Below are 16,459 nucleotides of genomic sequence, written 5' to 3' on the forward strand. Positions count from 1 at the left end.
CCACCTAAACCACATCTTTACGTCTACCTCAGGCTTTTCCACCCTGACTAGAGGGACCACACACACAAGACCTTTTTCTGGGGTCTGTCCTGTTTATTTTACCCAGTTTTTTTTTTTTTTTTTTTTTTTTTTTTTTTTTTTTTTACTTTTGTTGTTGTAGGACCTGAGCTAAGCTTGAAACTCAGGCAATAAATAAACACGTTTCTACCATTACAAATGAGGTTATAGAATTTATGCTATGGGCTCAGCACCTGTGGCTCAAGTGGCCAAGGTGCCAGCCACGTACACCCCAGGTGGCAGGTTCGAATCCAGCCCAGGCCCACCAAACAACGACGGCTGCAACAAAAAAATAGCCAGGCGTTGTGGCGGGCGCCTGTGGTCCCAGCTACTTGGGAGGCTGAGGCAGGAGACTCGCTTGAGCCCAGGAGTTGGAGGTTGCTGTGAGCTGTGATGCCACAGCACTCTACCCAGGGGGACAGCTTGAGGCTCTGTCTCAAAAAAAAAAAAATAGAATTTATGCTGTGCAGAGTGGGCTGCAGGAGCGTCAGTGTGGAATCATTTAGGATCAGCCGCTGCTACAGTGGAGTCCTGATCTCTGCTTCTCGGTGTGGTGCTCGGCCTTGCAGCATGGGCATCCCCTGGGAGCCTGTTAGAGATGCAAAGCCTCCAGCCCTAGCTCAGACCACACCATGGTGTCAGGAGAGTGCATAACAAGCTTCCCAGCTGACTCTCACATGCTCGTGCTGGGGAGTACTGTGCAAGAGGTGCTGGCAAAGCACGGGAACAGGCTTGCGTAGAGACCAGCCTGCATGAGATTGTGACTGGGTTAACTAGGAGGTGCAGTGGGTGCTTTGGTCTTTGGGGGCAGGGGCCGGGGGATTGTGCCTCTCAAGTTCTGCTGCAGAAATGTGTGATGAAGTGATTTTGACCACAGTGAGAACTCAATTCTGAACACTGCTCCCCCTTGGCTACGTACCTTGTTCTCTTCCACCCTCTCTACTGACCTTTTGGCCTTGCAAATCCTGTTGCCAAGAAGGACTTCTATCGGGGGACAGAAAACCTTTGTGTGTCAGGAAACTGGCACAAGTAATTATGATGTAGGATTTTTAATGGTGGAACATGTGTGTATCATTGTAAAAAAGAGGGACAACCTACTCAGTGGTGGACAGTGAGAAGGGGTAGCTGAATTTCTTTAATGTTAGCGGCTGAGACTATGGTCTGCGTCTAAGGAAATGTTTTGAAATCAGGAACAATCAGTCCATCCCATGCTGCCATGGTGACTTGTCTGGATTTAAAGTTATGAGGGCGGTGAGAAGGAAAGGGCCATAGTATCTCAGGAAGTCCTGGCTTCATATCAAATGAATCAAGTTTAGAAAAATGAATTAACCAAAAGCCTTTTCAACCCTTCAGAGCTCTGGACTTTCATTTTGAGGGTAACATGATCTAGCTTTTTGTTAATTTATAATTACGGTCCTTTTTTTCATTTCATGTAATGCTTTCAGGTGGTCTTGTGCCCTGGATACATACTGGCCTGGGGTCCCTTGGGCAGGGCAAGACTTGGGAGTATAGCTATATGTCTTAGTAGTCCCTGAAATGGCTCCTCTCTCACCCTGTCCTCTGCTTCCTCTTCTCCCACTGTCAGGGAACTTAACTTAGAGTTCTAGGTCTCAGCCCCACTCCTATTCATCCATTTGAGTTACTACCTTGCTGTGTCTGTGATGGGTTGGAGGGAGAGCCCCAGAAGATGTGTCTACATCCCTGTAAATCTGACCCAGTTTTGAAAAGGGGGCTTTCCAGAGGTAAGGACCCAAAATGGGAGGCAGGCCCTAAATCCAGTGGCAAGTGAAAGACACACAGAGGACAGACACATGCAGAGAAGGTCATATGAAGACAAAGGCAAAAGTCGGAGTTACACAGTCACAAGCCACAGAGAGACTGGCACTATCAGAAGCCACCAGAGGCAAAGAAGGACTGTCCCTCCCCTACCCCCCCACCTTCAGAGAGAGCACGGTCCTGCCAACACCTTGATTTTTGGACTTCTGTCCTCTAGAATTGTGAGAGAATGAATTTCTGTTGTTTTTAAGTCACCAATTTCGTGGTGATGTGTTTTAGCAGCCATAGGAAAATAGTGCAGTGTTTAAACCTAGTCTGGTCCAAAGCTTTCAGTAAATTAGATTCTAGGGCACTGATTTTCAATCAGTGTGCTACGAGAGAGAATCTTAGGTGTGCTGTGGAAATTTTTAAAGATCATTAATTAAATTATTTTTAAAAGAAGTTCAAAGCACACTAAGTATATTCCTTTTTAAACTCTTTTTTGATCAGTATAATTTAAGTGTGCTACAAACGTTTAACTATAGGTTCAAGTGTGCCGTGAGATAAAAGAGATTAAAAAATACCATTCTAGGGCCTTACCCTTAGCTATTCTAATTAAGTCAGAATAATTCTTAATTCTTAGGTGACATCAGGAAATGAAGTTGTTAGTAAGGGTCTCCAGGTGATTCCGATACATCCATTGCCATTCTTCAAGCTCCCTCTTTGGCCCGGTTCTTTTTTCCACCCTCTTTATTTTCCATAGGTAAAATTCACACTCATGTTTGCAGCTGCCCCCTGTGTGTCAGCGCTCTGCACTTCTGGATCTTCAGCGCAGTGTCCTTTCAGTGCTAGACTCAGTGCCAGACATTCTGGATGTCTGCTGACGGGGACAGCCACCCGCATTCTCTACACAAGGAGCATGGATGCATTATCCTCCTCCCAAGCCAGCTCTTCGGTCTGGGCTCCCTACCAGTTAATGGCAGATCTAGGCAGTGGACCCAGTGCACCAACCATTCTTCCCCTCTCTCTCCTTTGATTTCTGATGCTCGGTCAATGCTTCCATCCGTACCCCTTTCAGATCTTCCCCCCTTTTCATCCTCACCTATCTCCTAGCCCCCTTTTCACACCCCTCCAGACATCCTTCTCACCTGACTGCTCGCAAATCTGTCACATCACTCCCATTTTAAATCTTTTCAATGACCTGCGATTGTCCAGGTTGTACGCTAGAGTCACCTAGAGAGCTTTAGAGAAATTCCCAATACCCAGGCCCCACCCAAGACCAAATTAGAATCTCGAGCTGGGGCCTGTGACTGGTGTCTCAAGTTCCCATATGTGACTGCAGTATGTAGTTAGAGGTTGAGAACTCTGGGGCTAGAGGAACAAGTCCAAACTCGTCCTGACATTGGAAAGTCTTCCTGACAGGGCCCCTCTAGGCTCCCTGCCTGTCTCCCAGGAGGCCCCTTTCCCCCCGGGCAGCAGCTGTCTTGTCTCTTTGCCTTTTCCCGTGTGTGGTTCATGCCTCCTTACCTTTGCTTAGACCTCTTCCTAGAATGCCTGTTTCCCTCTTGGATACCGAGAGTCTGTATCCTTCAAGACTCAGGCCCACCTCCTGGACTCTTTATTCCCAGTGTAAGGCTGCCTACTCTGGAGCCTGCGGTGCCCTCAGTATAGCACTTTGATGATCATGCACGAGGTGTCTGTCGTCTCTTCTGGACGTGGGCTCTGGGAGGTTGCAAGGTGAGGGGAGAAATAGAGAATTCAAAAAGGCCCGGGCGAAGAAATAGTTCTGCTTCTCTGAGTTGTTGTGCTCATGCTACCTTATACCTCACCAGACACTTATTGAGAAAACTCCACTTGAATATATTGAATGTATTGAAAATTTATTAGCAGTAGTAACATTGAATACCATTCATTGAATACTTGCTAGCTAAGGTCTCTATTCATTGCCTCTTAACTATCATAGTAATCCTCTCAGGTGGTATTCTCATTTTATAGAACAAATTAAGCAGAATGCTGTGTGATCTGGTAACACAAGATGGTAGAATATATAGGTGATCACCTGGTCAGCAGCGTGTTAATAGCATACTATCGACTAATCAGAAAAACTTGTTTTATTGGCAGAAAGAGCAAAATTTTCTGTAGTTTTCTGAGCAGCAAGTACATGTTTGACGCTAAATTTAGCATAAAATGAGCACGACCATTAAGCATACCAATCGGAAGATGAGCTGGTGGTTTATATTGACTAACATTTGTAATCATGTAAATATCGTCTTCCGTTTAGGCATATTAGAAGTCAGTTTGAAACCCAGAGCCAGAAGATCGGGGTTGAAAACTCAGTCTTGCCAATTACAGATTATATGGTATTGGGACGTTGGCTTAATTTTTCTGAGCCTCAGTGTCCCATCTTTGACAGGGAAACATTATTTTGTAGCCCGCAGAGGTGTCATGAGAAGAACAATGGGGTGGTGTGTGTGTGTGTGAATGTGATTCGCAATTGGTACCAGGCTAGACAGGAATAGGGCTGGGTATTCTTGTCTTTGTTCAGTGTTTGGGTCCAGAAAGTTGGCCTTTGGGAGGAGTCAGGATGGGCAGGGGTGTTCTGCTGGGTAAGCGGATATAGGCACTGAAACAATCGCAGGCTGTCTGAATTCCCTGGCAGGGCAGGGCACAAAGATGCTGGGATGAGAGCCCGAGAAAAACAAATAGAATGAGCTGCTTAGGGAGAATAAGGTAGTGGAGAAGAATGGCTAGAAAATTTGACTCTTGCTATCTTTGTTGAAACATGGAGCTGAAAGAATAGAACTGGTTAGGGTTTGCCTTGAAATGAAACCGAGCTGCGGAGATAGAAAGGTGGACCCCACTTTGATGCAATAATTGATAAGCTTTATCACACCTGCAAGATGCTGATACCTTCTTAGAGGCATGCAGCACTGAATAGCGGGTGAGAAATCTTTTTATACTGTTATTCTGCATAATCAGCAAGCTAGCACAATACAGAAGCCAATCATAGCGGTTAGAGCCGGGTCGCAAGGTGAGGGTACGTATTGATTCATAAGTCACCAGATACATCACAAACACATTACCTCATCATCATAAGATGGGGTATATCATAAGGGGTCACACAATTCAGGGTGAGGGTATATGCTAACTTAAGGTACGTTAACTCACAATTCATCAAATAAAGGGTGCAAACAAGTGTTGGGTAAGTTTCCGAGAACAGCTTGGGCCTGAAACCAACTTGAGCCCTTTTCACCAGGGGCTTTATTTGGAAATCACCCCTCCCTCCCTTCCTTTTCTTATCTTCTCAAGCTTCTTCCCAGAACTTAACTTCTCTTCCCTTATGGGGGCTGAGGCTAAAAGGCTTAGGAGAAATTCCTTTTTCAAGTGTAAGAGGTTTGTTGTATTCCTTACTGGTCTTGGGGGGTTAGGGGCTGGGGGCTTGGTTATTACAGCATTGGGCATCTGTAACCAAAGACCCACCCAGAGACTACAGATCAGCTCCAGGGAGCTTAGTATCTTGATCTTTTTTTTTTTTTTATTAAGTCATATACACAGAGATCATGAATAGATTTATGCATATGTGGGGTACAATGTGTTGGGTTTTTTTTTTTATACAATCTGATGTGGTTACATCAAACCAATCAACATAGCTTTTGCCTCATTTACTTGATTATTGTGTTAAGACATTTATGTACACTTGACAGATTTGACTTGTACCCTTGCAATATGCTCTATAGGTGTGGTCCTGCCTTTTACCCTCCCTTTATCAAACCTCCCCTCTCCCCTCCCTTCCCACTCCATTTCTCTCCTTCATCCTGAGCTATAGTTGTATTCTATCTAGCATCTTGATCTTTTAGGTTACTCCCAACAATTCCATCCCGGGCAGTCTAAAGCTTTCCAGATCTGAATCAAGTGCTCGCTTGTCTTGTGGTCTCAGTGCCTTGATTGATGGATTAACCTGGTCAGAGCTGTTCCTCACAGGGTCACATCCTGATAATGTGTTCAGTTTCCTCCTCATCTAAAGATGAAACCAAGGCTGTCTCTTTTTATATTCTAATAGATTGAAAAATATTTTCTGAATATAATTATCAGTATTATAGTATTGATCTCCAAATATGATTTGAATGAGCAAAGAAAAGAAAAAGAAATCTCATGTGGCTACTCCCGGGAGTTGAGTGTAGAATACAATCATGTCTTTTTGTCCCAGACATCACCATCCTAAATTTATTGACAATTTTATAGCAGGAATCAATGTGACCTGTTTAAGGGATCAGTAGATTATTTTAAGGCAGAACTGACATTGTAAAAGGTTCAACAGGCAGGGAAAGGATAGACCAGATGAATGCAATCAAATTTAACCAAAATAAATAAGTAAATTTTCAAGTTGCAGTTAAAAATTCAGCCCTGGAAGTTTGGAAACCAAGGGGGAGGAAGAAAACAAGGGAAGAAAAGTCCCATCTATATATTAGAAATAAAATCTGTTATCAAGTAGTACTTGCTATCTTCTTGCTGACTGTTCAGATACTCTCATTTAACCCTTCCCAAACTCTATGACGCGTGAATTATTCGTTCCATTTTATAGATGAGGAAACTGAGGCTTACTGAGGTCAAGCACTTTCCAAGGTGATAGTAACTGTTTGCCATTTGCCAAGAATGACGTAATAAGGTATGTGGAACTAAAAGTCTAGCTAGAAACAGGTTCTGGTCACACCATGAGAGCTGCGGCTTCTCTATAAAATTCTTTTAAAGGAACTGGAGATGTACCTCCCAGGGAAGGGATATATGCAGGGTAAACCTTCAAAAGGCTGTCCAGTGGCAGAGGCTACAGTTGAGTTGTCCTCTCCCTCGTGGGACTTCTCCGACAAGGCGATTTCTCCCACTGAGTGGAGCTGTCCCCACCCCCTACCGAAGACTCAGATCCACTTGTGGCAAATTACGAATCAGTGCATGCTCCACTAAGAATCCTGCACTCGGCTCTGTGCTTTTTCTTCTCGAAAACATCCCGGGCTCTGTTTACACTGCGGCGCGCTTACTCATCTGCCCATTTTGAGAAAGGTTTGAGGGGCCGGATTACCAGCTACTTGGGGCCCAAGAGCATTTCTTTGTGTGGACTCAGCACCATCTTGTGGACGCTGAAACTGTGAACTAGGAAGGGGCTGTGGTCATCACGTGTGCAGGAACCCCAAAACATAGCCCCGAGAAAGAGAAAGCTGCTGCGGGGGAAGGTCCCTGCTGGAGGAGTCCTGTTTTGAGGAGGGACAACCTGGCCCCAGAGCTAGAAATTGCCTTGGGGAATATGTTTTTATGACTCTAACCTTATTAAACCTGCGACAACTGGAAGAGCAGAATGGTCAGGCTCAGCGGTGTGGGAAGAGCCAGGCCTTCCCAGAAGTGTGGCACAGCACGTGGGGGACTGAGTACCAGGGAGGGGGCAGAGGCCTCCCTCCCATGCCTCCTGCATCCCACCCCACCTCTCCAGTCCAGGACACCCCTGCCTCCCCTCCCTCTTGCTTCCTGCATGGGAAAGGGCAGCATGTGGGCCTGCAAAGCTCCCCAACTTCTTTTTCTGGTTATTCTTCCTAGTAGGGCTTTGGTGGGAGATCCTATCAGTGAGCATGCAGGGTTCCCCAAAATAATAGAGTCCCTAATTACGTATCTGTTAATATGAGTACAGTTATTAGCTGTATTGACCATGACATGAACTCTTTCTCTAGCTCCTTATCTTGCTAAGTATGTTTTGCATTTACCTTCCTCAGGGATTTGTTTTTCCACCTAGCTTCCCTTCTTTTGGGGGGTCATCCCCGCCGAAGCCCCACAGCCTATAATCACGTGGCTTGCCAGAGCTAATTTTGCCTGGACTTACTGGAAGCCCTCCGCACCTGAGACTCTCCAGGCCACTCAGCTCACCTCTTAAAAACTGACCCCGGCTTCCAGTACCCTTTAAACCAGCAAGCATTAAATTGGTTGCTAGTATCATAATGAGATGGGCTGGAGAAAAGAATGTAAGTTTGATTTTGTTTTGTTTTATAGCATTTTTACAGAAAGTTATCAGGGTAAAAAAAAGAGCAATAGAATGAGATACTACATTTTATCTGTACTGTCTCATTTGATCCTCATAAGAATGAGGTTACACAGTTAGTCTACTTCATTGGCTTTTTGAAAAAACAGATGTTAATGAACTTGTCCAAATTCACATAGCTAGTAAGTTGGTAGAACTGGAATTTGAGCCCAGGAATGTGTAGGCAGAGGCCCCGCTTTACCCTCCGGGGGTAGAGATGACTGCGCAGGGAGAGAGAGGAAGGATGGCCCCTTGAAAAGCTTGGAACTGTTGACTGCATCTAACGGTCGCTGGTGATTTTAATCAAAGATTTCAGTGGAAGCTTGAACCAAAATCTAGAGCAAAGCACATAAACATGCTGGACCCCAAACCTAACCCAAACTTTTAATATTTTTTTACTGAACAAAATACAAACGAATGAATCCATTAAACTGAGACTTAAGTTATTAAAAAAATTCTAAAATCTGGGCGGCGCCTGTGGCTCAAAGGAGTAAGGCACCAGCCCCATATACCAAAGGTGGTGGGTTCAAACCTGGCCCCGGCCAAAAACTGGAAAAAAAAAAATTCGAAAATCAAAAACCAAAACCCCAAAATATTCTTGAAAGTAAATCACAACCAAACTGACAAGTTATTTAAAAATCCCGTTTGTGTGATGAGAAAGGAACAAATGTGGTTTGCCAGGAATCTGTAAACAGATCAGAGAGGTAATGAGGCAGATTGCAGAGAGGCTTTTTACTGTCCACACCCCAGCAAACAAACAGATGATACCCCGGCTTTGTTTGTATTCATAAATTAGTTGAATTTTCTGTTTATCAACGATTTGATGACCTTCTAACTTGAGTATAAGAATACATAATAAAAATTTATTGATGATCTAAGTACTTATTTTAAATAATCTCTTTGCTACCAGGATTTTTGCCAGAACAGCTAATAAATAGGCTACTTTAAAAGATTTTTATTTGAACCGCTAATGGTGGCTCACGCCTGCAATCCTAGCACTTTGGGATGTTCAGGTGGGAGAATTACCTGAGGCCAGGAGTTTGAGACCAGCCTCACCAAAAACAGAATAATTAGCCAGGCACAGTGGCCCAAGCCTGTAGTCGTAGGTACTCGGAGGCTGAGGCAGGAGGATCACTTGAACCCCGGAGTTTGACATTGGCAGTGAGCTATAATGATGCCAGTGTGCTCTAGCTTGGACAACAGAGTGAGGCCCTATCTGGAAAAAAAAGAAAGTTAATGCCTGTTCCCACATAGAAGAAATGCTGACAATGAGCTTGAGAGAGAAAAATTATTTAAATGATAGTTGTAACTAAATGCCCAGTTGTGAGGGGCACTGTGCCTGGCTCAGGTGTGACTGCTCTGTGCATTGAGAAGGAGCAGTTAGTTAATGAGCCCCTGTGGGGTATCAGGCACTGTGAAGGGGTCTGGGATGCTTTGGGCACACTATGAGTAACATGTTTGTCCCTGAAACTGAGGGATTTCACATTCCCTAATTGGGGGCCTTGGGCCAAGGCTTTGCTAATACTTAATGCTACTGACATTTGCAACTATTAATAATGAATTGGTAATAATAGCAAGATAGCTAATGTTTATTAAGCTCAACTTTGTGCCAGACTCTAGGTCAAGCACTTACAAGTATTATCGTCATTTATTTAGTCCTCGTGTTAATCCTGGTATAGTCTATTAGCCCCATTTTGCTGATGAAGAAACTGAGGTGCAAAGAGTTGAAGAAGTTTATAGCAGGTCACAACCAGAACGTGACAGAGCCAGTTCTCCCTGATACCGAGGTTCAGCCATGGTACCAGACTGGACATGGTCTGCCTTGTCCTAAATCGTCCTTAGGGAGAGCCACAAGTTATGAGTGGACTCAGACGGTGCTGAGGGAGCCTCTCGCTTCTCCCGGCTCAGAGCCTGCACTTTGCCTTTCTGTGCCTCTTCTTGTGGTAACCCCCGTGTTGCATCCAATAAATGAAATGGAAGCAGATAAAAATAAAAATCAAAGTTAGTAATATTCATGAGCGTCATATATTAAAGTTTAAATTTTTTTAAGAAAGTGAATTAAAAGTAAAATTTTATGGAAAATACTGAATTTCCCTTAAATGTTCACCCCTGTGCCACCTGGTGGTCCATATGGTGTCTTTGTGCATACTGAGAAACAGCCTCCTCCTGGCAGGGGGTGCAGCCCTGCACAGAGGAACAAGCCAGGCCAATCAGAGCCTGGGCTGTCTCTCAGCCAGCATAGGACCCCACACATGACAGCCCTGCTCAGGCCAGGGTACGGTCTGCCAGATGCACACTGGGGAGCAGGCTACAGAGACATCCTACGGGCCCAGGGTGGTTTGGTCTCTGGTACACGTGTATTTTAATTTCTCAGTGCTCCAGAACCTGAAATTGAGAGCATGGTTTTTGTCATATTGCCTCGGTTTGAATTCCAGTTTTGCCACTCACTAGCTAAATGATCTTGGCTGAGCTCCACAGCCTCTCTGTGTCTCACCTTTCTCAATTGCAAAATGAGATTGTTGTGCAGCTTAAATGGAATGATGTATGTACAGCGTGTGGAATGGTGCTGGGCACACAAACATACTTGCTAGGTGTTAGGGCATAGCTTGGCCAGCATACTTAGGTGAACTTTCTTCTGCTTCTAAATGCCTTCTAAAATGCAAATTACAATGGGGACATTGGCACATTCGTAGGGGAATGAGGATGCCACTCTATGGTAACTATTGGAAAAGCACCCAGAGAGGCTCCAACATAAGCAGAAGACAGAAACCTGTTTGTAGTGTAGTCAGAAGTCATGGGGCCAACTTGTGTGCTACAAAGCTCAGTAGTTTACAGCGGATGCAAGAAGCACATCTTCCCAGACCCTATCTCCCAAATCTCGGATTCACTGTCAGTGATGTTACCCATTTCAAACTCTTTTTGAGATTCCACAGCTGAGTCTGATGTGCACACTTCTGAGAGCACCATTGTAAGCACATATTACCATGCTTTTTCTAGCTGACTAAGGGGAGACTAAGACTTATGTGGGCCTAACAATTAAGTCCACAAACTTGTCCTCGAAAAAGTGCTGCATCCCTCATGGCTGAATATCACTATGGTCACCTTCAAAGTATTCCCTTTGGGAAGCTATGCACAGATGCCAGCACCTAGTCCACCCTTCAAAGCAATTTTGGAACTCTTTCTGGAATGAAAGAGCTGTCATCATACAGCACACAAAAACATGCAACAGCAACAGTGAACACCACTCAGCAAGACACTGCCACATGTCAACATGAACACAGCTGTGACACACTGATATACCAAGGTTATGAAACCTTACTGAATTGTTTGTATGGTGTTACCAATGTAAGCACACAGTGGCAAGTTTTTGAACTTAATTGTCAGACCCTCAACCAACTCTCGATTAGATTTTTCACTAGAGGAAGCCAGGTGAAGGAATGGACATCAGAAGAAAGTGACCTGTGGTTACGGAGAGTGGAAAGTTATAGGAGTGCAGGATGGGAGGACATCTGCCGAGGCCACATCCTTTACAGACACCCAGCCCCAAGGGCTTATGGGACATGAGCCACTTGATGGTGCCAACTCTACAACTTTGTCAGCATTGAAAAAAGTTTTTAAAGTTAATTTTACAAAGTTTGTTGCCAATTCAGGCTGAATACTTGAGACAAAGGCCAGATCCCTGGACTTTGAAGAAAGCATATCGGTAGAGCTTGAAGGGTTGCTTTCTTCCTTTGAGCCAAAACAGTGATAGTAAGTGATTTTTCAGTGTTTCAAAGTAGTATTTCAGTGTTTGAACTCGTTTGGGCTGTAACATCTCTGTGGGCAGTAGACAGGCCTGGCTTCTCTTCTGTAGCTCAGCTTTAGGCCAGCAATGTTGATTTGTTTGGTATGTGGATTTTTTTTTTAACCATGTCAGAACAACCTTTTTGATTTTTTAATGCTCAACAAATGTCTTGTCCCCTATAACATAGAAGGAAAAATAGCAGGATAGTTCATGTTGACCCAACACTGGGTCAATCGTGCCAGGCACGGTGGGTGCTTATTGCGTTTATATTCTTTAGTAAAGGCTTATTAACACCTATTATGTGGCAGTTGTAGTGCTGAGTGCTAGGAAAGCCATGGTAAACAGTCTCAGCCCTTGTAGAATTTTTTCTCTTCAGTAAAGGCACACGTTTGTCAAATAATTTTTAGCCACAATTTTAAGTACTATAGAAAAAGTATGCTGAGAGTTGCAAGGCAGATAAACTTGATAGGAGGAAGGAAGAGGTGTAGGGTGGAGATGAGGGTAGGCTGCTGCCTGGTCTGGAAGGGCATTCCAGGCTGCAGAAGCAGCATGTGCAAAGGCCCTGTGATGAGGGTGGGAGGTAACCTGGGCACATCAAAGGAATAGAAAGGAGGCTAGTGTAGGTTAGAGTGGCAGGAAAGGAGGCTAGGTCACAGGAGACCTTAAGCCTTAGTGAAGATACTAGAATTTGAATTTATACTGTGACAAGCCCTGCCCACCCTATCTCAGCTCTGTGGGGACTGGTGTGGAGCAGTGTCACCCAGAATCTGGCTCTGCCCTGCAGATTGTCTTCCCTCGCTGCTTGGTGAGGCTTCATGCCCACTGGTCTCATGCTGTGCTCTGACTGGCAGGTCCCCAGGATGAGCTCATAACCCTGAGACCGCATTACTAGGCCTGTGGTGCCAGGTCTGGCTGCATACTCATGGTGGGTGGGGGGCAAGTGAAAACTCCTCTTCCCGAGGCATTCACTTCAGATTAGCCAATCTTGGCTGTGCACATGTTTTCTGAGCTGTGGGACTGACACAATGGCTGATTACCAGTCACGCAGCACCTTGAAAACACCATTGGCTCAGCTGTTGTACCCCTGGCCGGCCATGCAAGAACCCGTGTCAAAGGCCCATCCTCCGGTCATGCTCCGATCACGCTGATGATTGCCGCCTGTGGTCGGGGACTGCTTGCCTTAAGTCCAGTCTTTATCTGCCCTTCTTGGAGACCTCTCTGGCACGTTCCTCAGCATCCTTCAGTCGATTTCTTGGCATGTAACGTGGGCTAGCTACCCCCAACAGCGCTACCTCTTGAAGCCTGATCTTGGGTCTATTCCTGCCCTGCGTCTTCTAGGGTGATCTTGTATAGTGAGCCTGTGGTTTGGACTCAGCACTGGGCCCATTTGTGCTGGATAGAGCAGGTCACCTGCTCTGACTTAATTGCTGCTGTGCCTACACTCTGGGGCAGAGTGCAGGGCACTGGATGCTGCCCGTCCCTCAGACATCATCAACTCTGCCGTGAGCCAGTCCCTTCTTCAGGCTCCATTTCCACGTCAACACTATGGGCATGATAATGACATCAGCTTCTGTATGCTGAGCTTTGACTGTTGATTCACTGAATCCCGTGAGTACGTGTTGGTATTTCCACTTCATCTGCCTGCCTCCCAGGATAGTGGAGGGGATTAAATGAATCAATATGCAAAGTGCAACCTGACGCATATCAGACACAAGTCTTTTTACTCAAAATTGAATTCAGACAGATGAAAAGTGTAATTGGCAGTATTTGTGATGATTGTCCCTATGTGATGGTGATTCACCAACATGTATCTATTTATGGTACAGATTATTCATTTTTAAATGAATATTTATTGAGGGCTTACTATGTGTCAGGCACTGTTCCTGGGTGCTTAAGATATGTCAGTGAAGGAAATCAGATCACGACTCTGGGGATACTTTAATTCTAGCAAGCAGACGGATAGCAGATAGCCAAGTAGATTGAGCCGTATGCTGAGTGTGACGAGTGCTCAGGAAAGCCAGAAAGAGCAGGCTGGGGGCAGATTGCTTCACCTGGTTGGGGTAAGCCACGTTTGTGTTTTAGGTGCGTAGTCTCTTCACTTACTCAGCAAACATTTACTGGGTGCCAACCATGTGCTACGGCCTAGAGGTGGACACGTGCCCAGGATGGATCACTTTTTCCATTCTGGAGCGTCTTTTCTGTGAGCAGAGGGGACAGTAAATGAGCAGGTAAGTGCAGGAGGCTGCAGGTCACAGCGGGCAGTATGAAGGACGTAAACAAGGTGATGTGAGGGCAAGTCAGAGGGGCAGCAGGAGACAGATGGGGTGGCCCCTCCAAGGCCATTTGAGCTTGGCCTGAGGCGTGAGAGTGAGCCAGCCATGGGCAGTGGTGGAACCAGTGTGCGTCAGAGGCCCCAGGGCCAGAAGAGACTTGGCAGGTGGAATGAGTCAGGGGAACCCATGTGAGTAAGCACAGGGAGGCAGTGAGGGGGTGGCAAGCGAGTCTGAAGAAGGTGGATGACACCTGGCCTTACAGGCTGCATCAAAGATCTGGATTTTTTCCTAAGATCAGGGGTAGGCACTGACGAGCTTTTAACAGAGCTTGACTTGATATCCCTCGTGTTTTTTAAAAAATCACCGTGCATGCTGCATGAAGGGTGGGCTGGGCAAGCTGTTCTCCCCATAGCCACCCACTGGGCAGGATGGTTGAGGCAGTTCCACTTGACATTTATCACACCCCCTGCTATGTGCCAAGTGCCACATTTGATGTTTTTTGGACACATCATCTTGTTCACTGCTCTCTGCCCTGTTTCTGGTTCATCCAGGAAGTATGAACGCCAAGTGTGAGTCACTGTCCCAGGAAGTCAGGGTGCAGAGGGGCTGCGGTGGGTGGAGAGTGGTGGTGGACATTGCTTAGCAAGAGAGCAGCAGTGGCGCTTCATCAATTTTAGGATAACCTGTCTTCAAGATTAGTTGGAGGTTCATTCTTATTCAGAAGCCAGAATGTACAATTCCTCACTCCCCCCCCACCCCGCCCCGAGCTGGCAGTCAACTGAGAGGGACAGAGCCAGCCTCCAGTAAGCCGGCCGACCCTTTGGGTTCACAAGAAAATGGGGGTGGCCTTTGAAACCAACTCTTGATGATAAGATCATCTCTAAAACGAGAAGTTTCAGAAGACAGGATCCCTGCCTTCAGACCCCACAGCATTCGGATTAAAAATGTCTTCTCTATTGGGGACTCACTCTGAGTACTAGTGGAATCTGGTTAAAATAAGAAATGGAGACACAGCACTCCAGAGTTTCAGAAGTAAATTCTCTAAGCCTGTTCGCCAGGTTTCTTAAGCAAGCAGGTGTCTGGGCAAGATTGATCCTGAGATGAACCCAGGGTACATGCGCTACCCTGAGCACTGCTACATTTCAAAGAGAAAAAAGGAATGAAGGACCTTTTCCCCCTTTCATCTTTCCAAACAAGCAATCTAAAGTATTTAGCTGGGCCCATTGCATCATTCATGAATCTGACAATACTCGTTCTCACAATCTGTGTACACGCAACTACAAGTCTAGAGACCCAATGTTTACCTTCCCAAGATAATGGGAAAGGTTGTCCAAGCCAGCCTCCCTCTCTGTTGAATGCATTCTAGCAGCTTCCTGATGTTGGCCTTTAAACGGCCCGAATTTCAGTTGAAAAACAAACTTTCCTTGTCATACTATGCCTTCTTGAATCTGACAGTTGAGATGCATTAAGAGTCTGATAAATGTAGCTACTCTGTGCCCCTTTGGGGCTGCATTTAGAAGGCAAAATCCAGAGGATTTTCCTTTTCCTAGACACAGCTCAGCTCTATAAAGGGCCTCTGTTTTGTAATCTGTTTTTGAGATCTGATGCGTGTGTTTCTAACACCCCGTCACGTGAAGAGGTCTGACGTAGTCACCCAACATGACTATGAGAAAACGTACTGCAGAGGTGTGTATGGGGTGGTGCAGCGGCTTACTGGAGCAAAATGACCTTTGTCAGAAAACTTCTGCGGGGAACAGCAGACCTGTCCCGTAGACTCCGCTGTGATATGGGCCCAGCACTGGCCCAGTATGGACTGTGAGTTCGACTTTTGCAGAATTCCAGGTCAGTATCCTGATACAGTCAGTACGTTCTTTTTTTAGTTAGGTTTTATTTCTAAGTTTCTTTTTATAGAAGACGACTTGCAGTAGAGACAGGACAAAGTTGCTCTGTCCCTTCAGTTTTGTCATTATGTGCGTCAGGAGTTGAGCAGCCGAGGTGCTGGCAAGACTGCTCCAGGCCTTTTCCTCTAATTAGAAAGAGGATTTAGAAACGTGGGGTTCTCTCTGGCCCCGAAGTGTGGCCCTGAGTAAGCAACTTCTAGTTCTGAATAGGAACGTAGACTGAAAGGGTTCTCCCACTCTCCTCTCTGTAATATCTAAAGGTTTACTAGGAAAAATATGCCAGATTTTATTAACAAGCTCTGTAAAGGTCACTATAAATACACATAGCTATGTCGCCTAATGATTTAAAGTGATTTTTCAAGATTTGGGGGGTTTTTTGCATTTTGAGAGTTAGAGTTTATATGGAAACTATCGTTTTAAATTTTCTTTACTTCTGTGTATTTCAGTAAAGTTGCCTTAGCTAACTGGAGGGAAAGAAGATTTAATTAAGCTGGAAATGCCCGAAAGTAGTTGGTAAGATTATTGCCAAGAATTGTTACCCTTGTTTTCAAATTCAGTCCCAAAATAAGCAAATCAATGCCTAAAAGCAATATCTAGGATATAATGGGGAAAGGGCTTTTTTTTTTTTTTT

General features: G+C 45.2%; 1 protein-coding gene across 4 annotated transcripts in view; it reads left to right on the forward strand.

The window, feature by feature from the left end:
* Window positions 1–16,459, forward strand: part of ZBTB38 (zinc finger and BTB domain containing 38) — a 93,496-nt gene that overhangs the window by 61,651 nt on the left and 15,386 nt on the right. Inside the window, exon 1 of one of the 4 annotated variants that reach the window (XM_012804992.2) lies at window positions 6,463–6,478. The exons of the other annotated variants lie outside the window; for them this stretch is intronic. The gene's annotated coding sequence lies outside the window, so the exon portion shown is untranslated. Of the gene's footprint in view, window positions 1–6,462; window positions 6,479–16,459 lie in introns of those variants that run through there. 4 annotated transcript variants of the gene reach the window in all.

This window comes from Otolemur garnettii, unplaced genomic scaffold (genome assembly GCF_000181295.1).
Source record: "Otolemur garnettii isolate 467f Iridium unplaced genomic scaffold, OtoGar3 scaffold00032, whole genome shotgun sequence".
In the NCBI taxonomy this organism is placed as follows: Eukaryota; Metazoa; Chordata; class Mammalia; order Primates; family Galagidae; genus Otolemur; species Otolemur garnettii.